Below are 9,150 nucleotides of genomic sequence, written 5' to 3' on the forward strand. Positions count from 1 at the left end.
TTATATGTATGATAGTGTTCGAGGTGTATTGGTGATAATATTCGACGATGTACGGACGCAAGAGATGATGTAGTTTTGCTTATAATTGAATGCATCCTAATTTTAATACTACTTTATTTTGCGATTTGATTTTGCTTATTGAATGCTTAAATTGGAAAACTACTCCTACTTTGAATGCTAAAATTGAAGAGCACTATGCAAAGCGTATGCATATGATTAGTTGATAGCTTATAGGGTTTTTGTTTTCGCAGAAATCAAGGAGCCCTCCTCCATCATCCCTGCCATCGTCCCCGTCACCGACCCCCTCGGACCTCGAGGTGAGACCAGCCAAATCCTTTTCTAGAAAGATAATTAAACGATATTTCGGGTTGACTTTAATTCTGTCGAGTCTCCACCATATATGAGAGGACAAAGAAGCCCGACTGTTGTCGTGGGGGTCGTTTCTCCTTCTTCTCCGGGTGCTAGACCTTTGTTATGCACTAGGGGAAGGAGTAACGACCATCACCCATGGTCGCAAATGTCAGAGAGGAATCTGTGAGGGAGAGTTCCACAATATATATATATGGGAGGACGAAGAATCCCGACTCTTTTTGTGGGGGTCGCTTCTCCTTCGTTCCCGTGTGCAAGACATTTTGGTGTAATGCACTCGGGGACAAAGTGAGGAGCGACTATCACCGAGAGTCAAATATATACACCACGTGAGCTGAGAGTTTTCAAGAAAAGACTCGACAGACTGATAGTCAACCCGTGATGAATAATAATGATCTAATTTAGTTTTTGTAGTACATATATTTAATTGTACAAGTTTAATATTTGAATATATGAACGTAGGAAATGTCGTCATCAGACGACGAAAGTCTCCCGGGGGAGTGCAGCTGGTGCCACGACGATCGAGGTCTGTGCGACATGCCTCACCTGGACGATGATCGGCGCTTCAGCATTAAGCTCGAGGAGACCTTCGATGTTGAAACGGCACGCAACGACGACACGTGTTTTTTCGTAATTAAGCATGACTACAACTATTTCAACATGTAATTCTCATATTTTACAATTCGAGTAGCTTATCCCATGCCATGCAATGCACTATGTCTTGGAGAGGATGGGTTTTGAAGACCATGAAAGTTTTGAAACAAAGAAAATTCACCTAAGGACTCATCACGATGTGGATTTTGAAGTAAAGTTGTACAATTCTGAGAGCGTAACCCATTTTGGTTGCAAAAATTGGAAAGCACTTTGCAAGATGTATGGTTTTGACGAGGGTATGCTTGTCACCATGGATCTTGGTTGAAAGAACATGCGGTGCCCCCATGTTTGGTTTTGGTAATTGATGACAATCTCTATGGACTAATGGTTGCCTTGAGTTATATTTGAAGGTTTTGTCCATAGGCTTTTCTTGGAGTACATGTGTTGGTTTCAAGGAGAGTTTGTGTCGACCAAGGTGTTATTCAAGGAATTATCCAAAGATTGGTCATGTGAGAGTTGAGCTTATTGCAAGCATGTCTTGAAGAAGAAGATTGTGTGATCATTCATGTCTACCTTCAAGACATCATTCAAATGAAGAGAATTGGAAAGGTTCAAGGATGATCAAGACTAAGTCAAGAGTGAATCAAGTTGATCAACTCACAAAGCGCAGAAGATGTACCGAGAGGGATCAAGTGGAGCATCACGAAGAGATCAAATGCTTGAAGCTTGTCGTCCTTTGTGGTGATAATGGACTTGTGAAGATGTGCGGAAGAGTGGCTCACCCATAGTGGAGTATGGGGGAGCAATCAACTAGTCTTCATCGAGTCAACACAATCAAGAAAGGTGGTCCAACTTGAGGGAGTCAAGATCGTCATCATCTAGCTCAAGTGGACCATCTGCAAGGCAAAGGTTTGCCCTTGATGGTTTTTCTATTTTACCGGTCTCATGATGGTAGTTGGGAGACCGGGTTATAGGATCGATTGCCGTACTATCAAGGGGGGCTCTTGATGAGTAGCTTGATCGTATCGTTCGTAGAGAGCTCAAACCATTGCATCCTTGCATCATCTTTGTGAGTCTTAGAGCTTATGGTCATCTTGATGACAAGCTTGAGTTCATCGAAAACGGAGTTCGCATGCATCTTCTATGATGTTTTCGATGTTGGAGGTTTTGCCGATTCTTCTCGGTTGGAAGTTTCACTCCTCTTTTTGTTAGGCATACCTCCCCTGCCTCTTCTTACTATTACCAGTCGATGTTTTGATGCTACTCGTCGTCTTGTTTCCAACAAGCTTGAGTTTGCTCAATTCGGAGCTCATAGGCATTTTTTTCATCGCCAGTTGCCGCCCGACGACGCCGACCCTCCTCGATGCCGCCAGGCTGCGCCGCCCTTCCCTGAGCCTGCACGCCCCCTAGTACCTCGGTAGTACCACGAGCCCCAGCGGTAGTACCGCTTGGAGCTCTCAGCCGTTGTACCGCTGCTTCCGGGCGGTGGTACCGCCATCTTGCTCAGCAAAGACTTGGGCGGTTGTTCCGGCCAGGCACCGCCCAAGTACCGGTCAGGCCTCTGTTTTGATGCGGTACTCGGGCGGTGGTGGCCCGGTTGGTCCGGTCGTACCGGTACCACCGGTGTCCGGAGCGGTTCTACCGCTCAGGACTTAGCCGCCCGAGCGCTCAAGGCCATGCGGTTGCACCGGCCCGGTACCGCTCGACTACCGCACTCAGGGGTGACTCCCTTCTGTTCCTATGCGGTGGTTGAGCGGTGGTTGGGCGGTTGCTCCGGTTGTTATTCTCAACCGGTGCTACCGCCTGGTCTCCCGGTTGTACCGCCTGGTAGGGTTCTGCACGTATACTATGAGTCCCGGTTGTACCGGGACCAGGAGCGGTAGTACCGCTCGTGTGCGGGCTGAGCACATAACGGTTGGATTTCCCCCCTCCTATAAAAGGGGGTCTTCTTCCCCAATGAACCCTATCTCTTGAGCTCGTTTTTGCCCCCATTGTTGACCTTCTTTGAGCTTGCTAACTCTCAATCCCTCCATGGATTCTTGCTAGTTTTTGAGGGAAAAGAGAGAGGAGATCTAGATCCACATTTCCACCAATCACTTTCTCCTCTATGTGAGGGGAATCCCTTGGATCTAGATCTTGGAGTTCTTGGTGTTCTCCGTCTTGTTCTTCCTCTCATTTTCCTCCCTAGCATTAGTTGCTCCGGTGGGATTTGCGAGAGAAGGACTTGGGCACTCCGTGTGCCCTTGCCATTGCATTTGGTGCATCGGTTTGAGTTCTCCACGTGATACGTGGAAGTTACAAGTTGAGAAGCTTATTACTCTTGGGTGCTTGGTACCCTTGAGCTTGTTCTTCTTGGGTGCTTGGGCGCCCTAGACGGTTGTTGGTGTTCGGAGCTTAATCATTGTGGTGCAAAGCTCCGGGCAAGCGTCGGGGTCTCCAATTAGGTTGTGGAGATCGCCCCGAGCAATTTGACGGGTACCGGTGACCGCCCCCAAGGGTTGCCAAAGTGTACGGGTTCGGTGACCGCCCCCAAGGGTTGCCATTTGTACGGGTTCGGTGACCGCCCTCAAGGGTCCCTTAGTGGAATCACGGCATCTTGCATTGTGCGAGAGCGTGAGGAGATTACGGTGGCCCTAGTGGCTTCTTGGGGAGCATTGTGCCTCCACACCGCTCCAAACGGAGATTAGCATCCGCAAGGGTGTGAACTTCGGGATACATCATCGTCTCCTCGTGCCTCGGTTATCTCTTACCCGAGCCCTTTACTTATGCACTTTACTTTGTGATAGCCTTATTGTTTCTTGTCATATATCTTGCTATCACATAGTTGCTTATCTTTCTTAGCATAAGTTGTTGGTGCACATAGGTGAGCCTAATTGTTTTAGGTTTTGTGCTTGGCAAATTAACCGCTAGGTTTATTCCACATTTGTTCAAGCCTAAACCATAATTATTTTAAAACGCCTATTCACCCCCCCCCCTCTAGGCGACTTCCACGATCTTTCAGGTGTCCATTGTGGGCTTTGGTGGCTTGGGTAAAACTACACTTGCCAAACAAGTGTATGAAAAGATTGGAGGGCAATTTGACTGCAAGGCATTTATTTCAGTCTCACAAAAGCCTGACATGCCAAGTCTTCTCAATGGTCTAGGATTGGACCTTGGACTTGGAATAGGGGAGGACTCTCGTGCTCGCGAGGTGCCATACATCATACGCCGTCTCAGAGAATATCTCACACATAAGAGGTAATTATTTACTTCGATCTGACAGTTCGATGTACACTTTTGTATGATCTAGTTCTGTATAATGGCTTTGTGATTAACTAGGGTTATACATTTGATATTAATATATTGCCTATTATTCTAAACAAATCAACATTCATCTTGCTTTTGGCATGGCTTAGTAGTTGTCTTAGCATGTTTGAACAATGGGGTCTTATCTTGACTCATAATATTGCATCAAGATAATACAACCAAATAAGCACACAAACAACCTCTACATAGTTAGGATGTACAAAACCACATGAATGCATGCGCGCACACACATGAAAAAACAACTGCCGGTAGAAAAGTTAAGCCAGACTGCAGAAGAAGATACAAATAAGTTAAACAACTGTCAATGCGGCCACCCATGTGGGTTTAAAACATCCCAGGTCACCTGCTTCAGTTGTGTACACACCATCTTAATTAAATGGCTGTCAGTGTCCCCGTCAAGATAGAGTAGAAGAAGAATAGAACCAATGCGCATATCGGTAGATAACCTGCTGTCGAGAGGAGTTTTACCCTTCAAAACCAAATAATTGGTAAACTAAATCAGTCGCATACATAGCCAAGGAGACCACATCAAGGCTGACGCACCCACCCTTATGATCATGCTAAGCTTGTGGGGTATACAATCAAGCCAGTTACCAAACATGTTGGCGATATGAGGTCAATAGAAATTAGACAATACTTGGATAAACAAATGGAGTTTGAAGAGTATATACACAATCAACTCTGATGTTGTACATGTAGAAAAAAAACTCTGAAGTTGTACAATATACAAAAACTTCCGTCATATATTTTATGGTACAATGGAGTAAAGTTGCACTGTATCATTCTAAAGTTTGTGTCGGTAGTTTGTAAGTACATGTGTTTGCATATAAATAACCGTCAAAAATCAGGCGAAGTTATACACTCTTAGGGCCTGTTCGGCAACTCTCTCGCGTAGAAATCTTCAAATCCAGCTTCTGGATCTCACTTCCAGCTTCCCAACGAAAATCGTGGATTGGAAACACCGTTCGGCTAAAGAACTCACAGATCCTCCTGGGCTTGTAGCTGGCTGGCCCATTAAGCTCGTTTCTGGCCTGGTAGGGAGGGAAGGCAGTCGTTGCGGTATTTTCTTAGCTTGACGAAACGTTTCTTCCACTTTGTGGTGGTAGCTCGCCATAAATAACTCGAACTCCTACTTTTCGATTTATGGGATCCACAAAACACCAGCTCCCAGTTTTTGTACTACGACCCGTCTCAGATCCATGAGCTAGCTTCCTGGAGCCAGGTTGTTCAGGACAGCCCTGCTCGCGGATTCAAAGAAGCTGGAAGCTGGGCAGTTGCCGAACAGGCCCCTTAGTATTGTAAAATTGATGGCATCAACTCCCTTGCCCAAGATGTCGAACTAATTAATTAAGTACCCTTCTATTTTAAACTGCTTCATTTAGGCTTGTCTTGGTTTTAGAATTTGATGTGCAATTAATTGGATGTATTATTCGTGTTTTTTGGGTTTCAAAACGGGGCAATTTAAAGTGTCATATCTTCTCTAATAAAGGTAGCAACAGAGTTTTGCAAGGATAAGATGCATTTTCTAAATATTCCAAAAGTCAAGAATTCAATGCTCACGAAAAATATTATATTGAAATCAATACCACATCATGCTTACGGGTAATTTGTCTGGACTCTTATTCCTCGGTATTAATTAGTTCTTATTTTTTCATAAAAATAATCAAATATATACTATACGGTCTCTTTGATTCAACACATTTTTAGAGAAAATCTTGAAGATTCAAATCCTTACAATTTTTTCTAAGTGTGTCGTTGGTTTTTAGGATTAAATCACATAGGAATTCTTCTCAGGAATCCTTCCTACTACATTCGTACGAAAAGTTTCATCCACTCAAACTTCTTCCAAAGAATGCCTTGTTTTTTATGTGGTGCACTCAACCTAAACTTTGATCAAATTCAAGCTTTGTAGAATTGGGGTGGACAAGACACTGCCATAACACATTTTCCATGTTCTTGTGTATTTTAGAATCATGTGAATCAAATAGGCCCTAAAGGAGATGGTACTCGATTTTAAATATATAATAGCGTCCAAGTACTTATGTATGTTATGATAATATAATTGCTAATTAAATTACTTCATGAAGATGCTTTCCTTTTTGTATGACTTTCTGCCCCATTTCTCTTTTTCTTGTAAACTGTTAAATTAATTCACAACCACATATTAATGTACTTGCTAGCCCGAATAATGTAGGAAATGAAGATTCTTGCTTTTTGTAGGAAATTCTGCCATATTTTTATTTTCTAGGAAAATCTAAAATACATGTCCTCGTTGATTCATCTCTTTAGACCCACCTCTGCAATATCTTTTACTAGTGTAGAGTTTTTTTTTCTATAATAGACTAATAGATGTGGATATTTAGCCTCTCAAAATTCTTATATATCCTCCTTAGTACCCTCATTAATTAGTGATAAAACGTATGTGCACTTATGCATATACACTTCACATGATGAGCCCAAAATAAGGAATTAAAATGGAGTATATTGATATTATTTTCTTGCCGGCTTATAACTTTTCTTATATTGTATTGAGTTGTAACATGTCACACGTCTTATTAAGGTTGGATGTAATATAAACATGCCAAACTAGCGTATATCTACAACCTATAATAATTTTCCCAATATGTACCTTATGATCATTGGTTGATGTTAGCTCATATCTGCAACTTTTATAGTATTAGAGTTTAATGTATGTAACATGATTGAATATTTCAACAGGTACCTTATTGTAGTTGATGACTTGTGGGATCCACCTACATGGGATATTCTTCGATGTGTCTTTGCAGAAGGTGGTAATGGGAATACAGTAATTGTAACCACAAGAGTGGATGTTGTCGCTTGTAGGGCATCTCATGAGCACGATGGACACATTTATAGAATGAAGCCTCTCAACAATGAAGACTCAAAAAGGTTATTCTTTGGTAGAGTGTTCAGATCGGAAGATAGTTGTGCACCCCAATATGAAGAAGTTTCAACCCAAATTTTGAAGAAGTGTGGTGGATTGCCACTTGCAATTATAACTATATCTAGCTTATTGGCTAGCCGTCAAGCAAAATCAAGGAGTGATTGGGAGAGCATAATGAAGTCTCTGGGCACCAATTTTGCTACAGATCCTACCCTTGAAGGGATGAAGAATATATTAAACCTTAGCTACATGCATCTACCTCCTCGTCTCCGGGCATGTTTCCTTTATCTTGGTTTGTATCCAGAGGACCGTGAGATTCGGAGGGATGATTTGGCCCGACAGTGGGTGGCCGAAGGCTTTGTCAGTAGTGTTCCCGAGCTAGATTTGAAAGACGTTGCTAAGAGTTATTTCAATGAGCTTATCAATAGAAGTCTGATTCAGCCTGCCGAAACCATATATGGAGAGGTGACCTCTTGCAGAGTACATGACATGATCCTGGATTTAATCTTGAGCAAGTGTGCAGAAGAAAATTTTATGCATACAGCACACAGTTATGGAGAAATGGAAAAAATGCATAGTTGCAAGTACAAAGTCCGCCGATTATCTCTGAACTTGAGCGCAGGTGGCGCAACACCAGGGTCGACTCTTGCTACTGGCCTGTCACAAGTCCGATCATTTGCACAGTTTGGAGAGTCCATATATGCACCTCCTCTTGAGTCCTTTAAGCATGTCCGGGTGCTGGTATTTGAAGTGCCAGGTGAGAGAAGCAAGCTAGGTGCAATCTGCCACTTGTTTCAGCTGAGGTATTTGAAGGTTTCAGCAGACAGCGTAGAGCTTCCAGCAGACATTCGAGGGCTTGTGCACCTGAAGACACTGGAGATGAACTGCTGGTCTGAACCAAAAATCAGTTCAGATATAGTCCACCTGCCCAATTTGTTCAATCTGCGCCTTCCATACGGCACAGGGCTGCCTGAAGGGATCCGGAACATGACATCAATCCGCACCCTACGTTGCTCAAGCATGGAGAAGAGCTTGGTGGAGGATATTACAGGTCTGGGCGAGCTGACCAATCTGAGGAATCTATGCCTATCCGGGGGCTCTTTGACGGTGGAGGGGGTTGATGCTCTGGTCTCCTCAATTGGGAAGCTCCGAGACCTTAGGCAACTCTATCTCGGTTGCCGTCTTAAAGGCTATAACGACCAGCTGGGCTCGTTACCTGATCCTCCTTCCCGTCTCGAGGCGCTCAATCTGGGAAACTGGCTGTTCTATGTAGTTCCCAAATGGATCGGTGGTCTCCGTGATCTCAGGTGGCTCTCTCTGAACGTTGATGACTTGTCGAGTCATGAGCTGCGTATTCTTGGAGAGCTGCCCTCTCTTGTTCGTGCCTATCTGTCCGTTTCACGTATCCCCAAAGACAAGATCGTGGTCGGCTCAGGGTCATTCCCGGTTCTGGAGCACATTTCCCTTGATTCTGATGAAGATGTCGCAGCTTACCTGAGATTCGAGGCAGGGGCTATGCGCAGTCTACGAGTACTCGCTATCCGATACACAGTGGAGGGCTGGAGCGGCTGTACACCGGACGGCATGGAGCACCTTCTATGCCTGGAGCAAGTCAACGTACGTGTCTACGGCACGCCCACCACGGAACAAGTGGCACCCGATGTCTCCTCCGCGTACAGTAAGGCACTGGAGGTGCACCCGAGACGTCCTACCTTTGCGCTCGAGAGGTAGTTTTTTTTTACATTTTTTTGTGTGTTATATTTAAGCACTTTAAAATCTTATTGTGGGTACTAGCGATTTTGTAGTTGAGCTTCTTTGGCAACAACCTGATGCACTCTTTTTTTTTTTTGCTTGTAATCTTTTTTTTTCTGAAATCAAGGCAATTTTTTTGCCTCATTCATTAATTAAGAAAGAGGGTTTACAAACTTATTGCTCAACAAACGAGCACAACGACTTCAAACATACAAAGGAAAAAA

At 43.9% G+C, this 9,150-nt stretch overlaps 1 pseudogene; it reads left to right on the forward strand.

Annotated features, from left to right (window-relative positions):
- The first annotated feature begins 2,703 nt into the window (after positions 1-2,703).
- Positions 2,704-8,905, forward strand: LOC119315696 (annotated as a pseudogene).
- Positions 8,906-9,150: the final 245 nt, after the last annotated feature.

Source organism: Triticum dicoccoides, chromosome 6A (genome assembly GCF_002162155.2).
Source record: "Triticum dicoccoides isolate Atlit2015 ecotype Zavitan chromosome 6A, WEW_v2.0, whole genome shotgun sequence".
Taxonomy (NCBI): Eukaryota; Viridiplantae; Streptophyta; class Magnoliopsida; order Poales; family Poaceae; genus Triticum; species Triticum dicoccoides.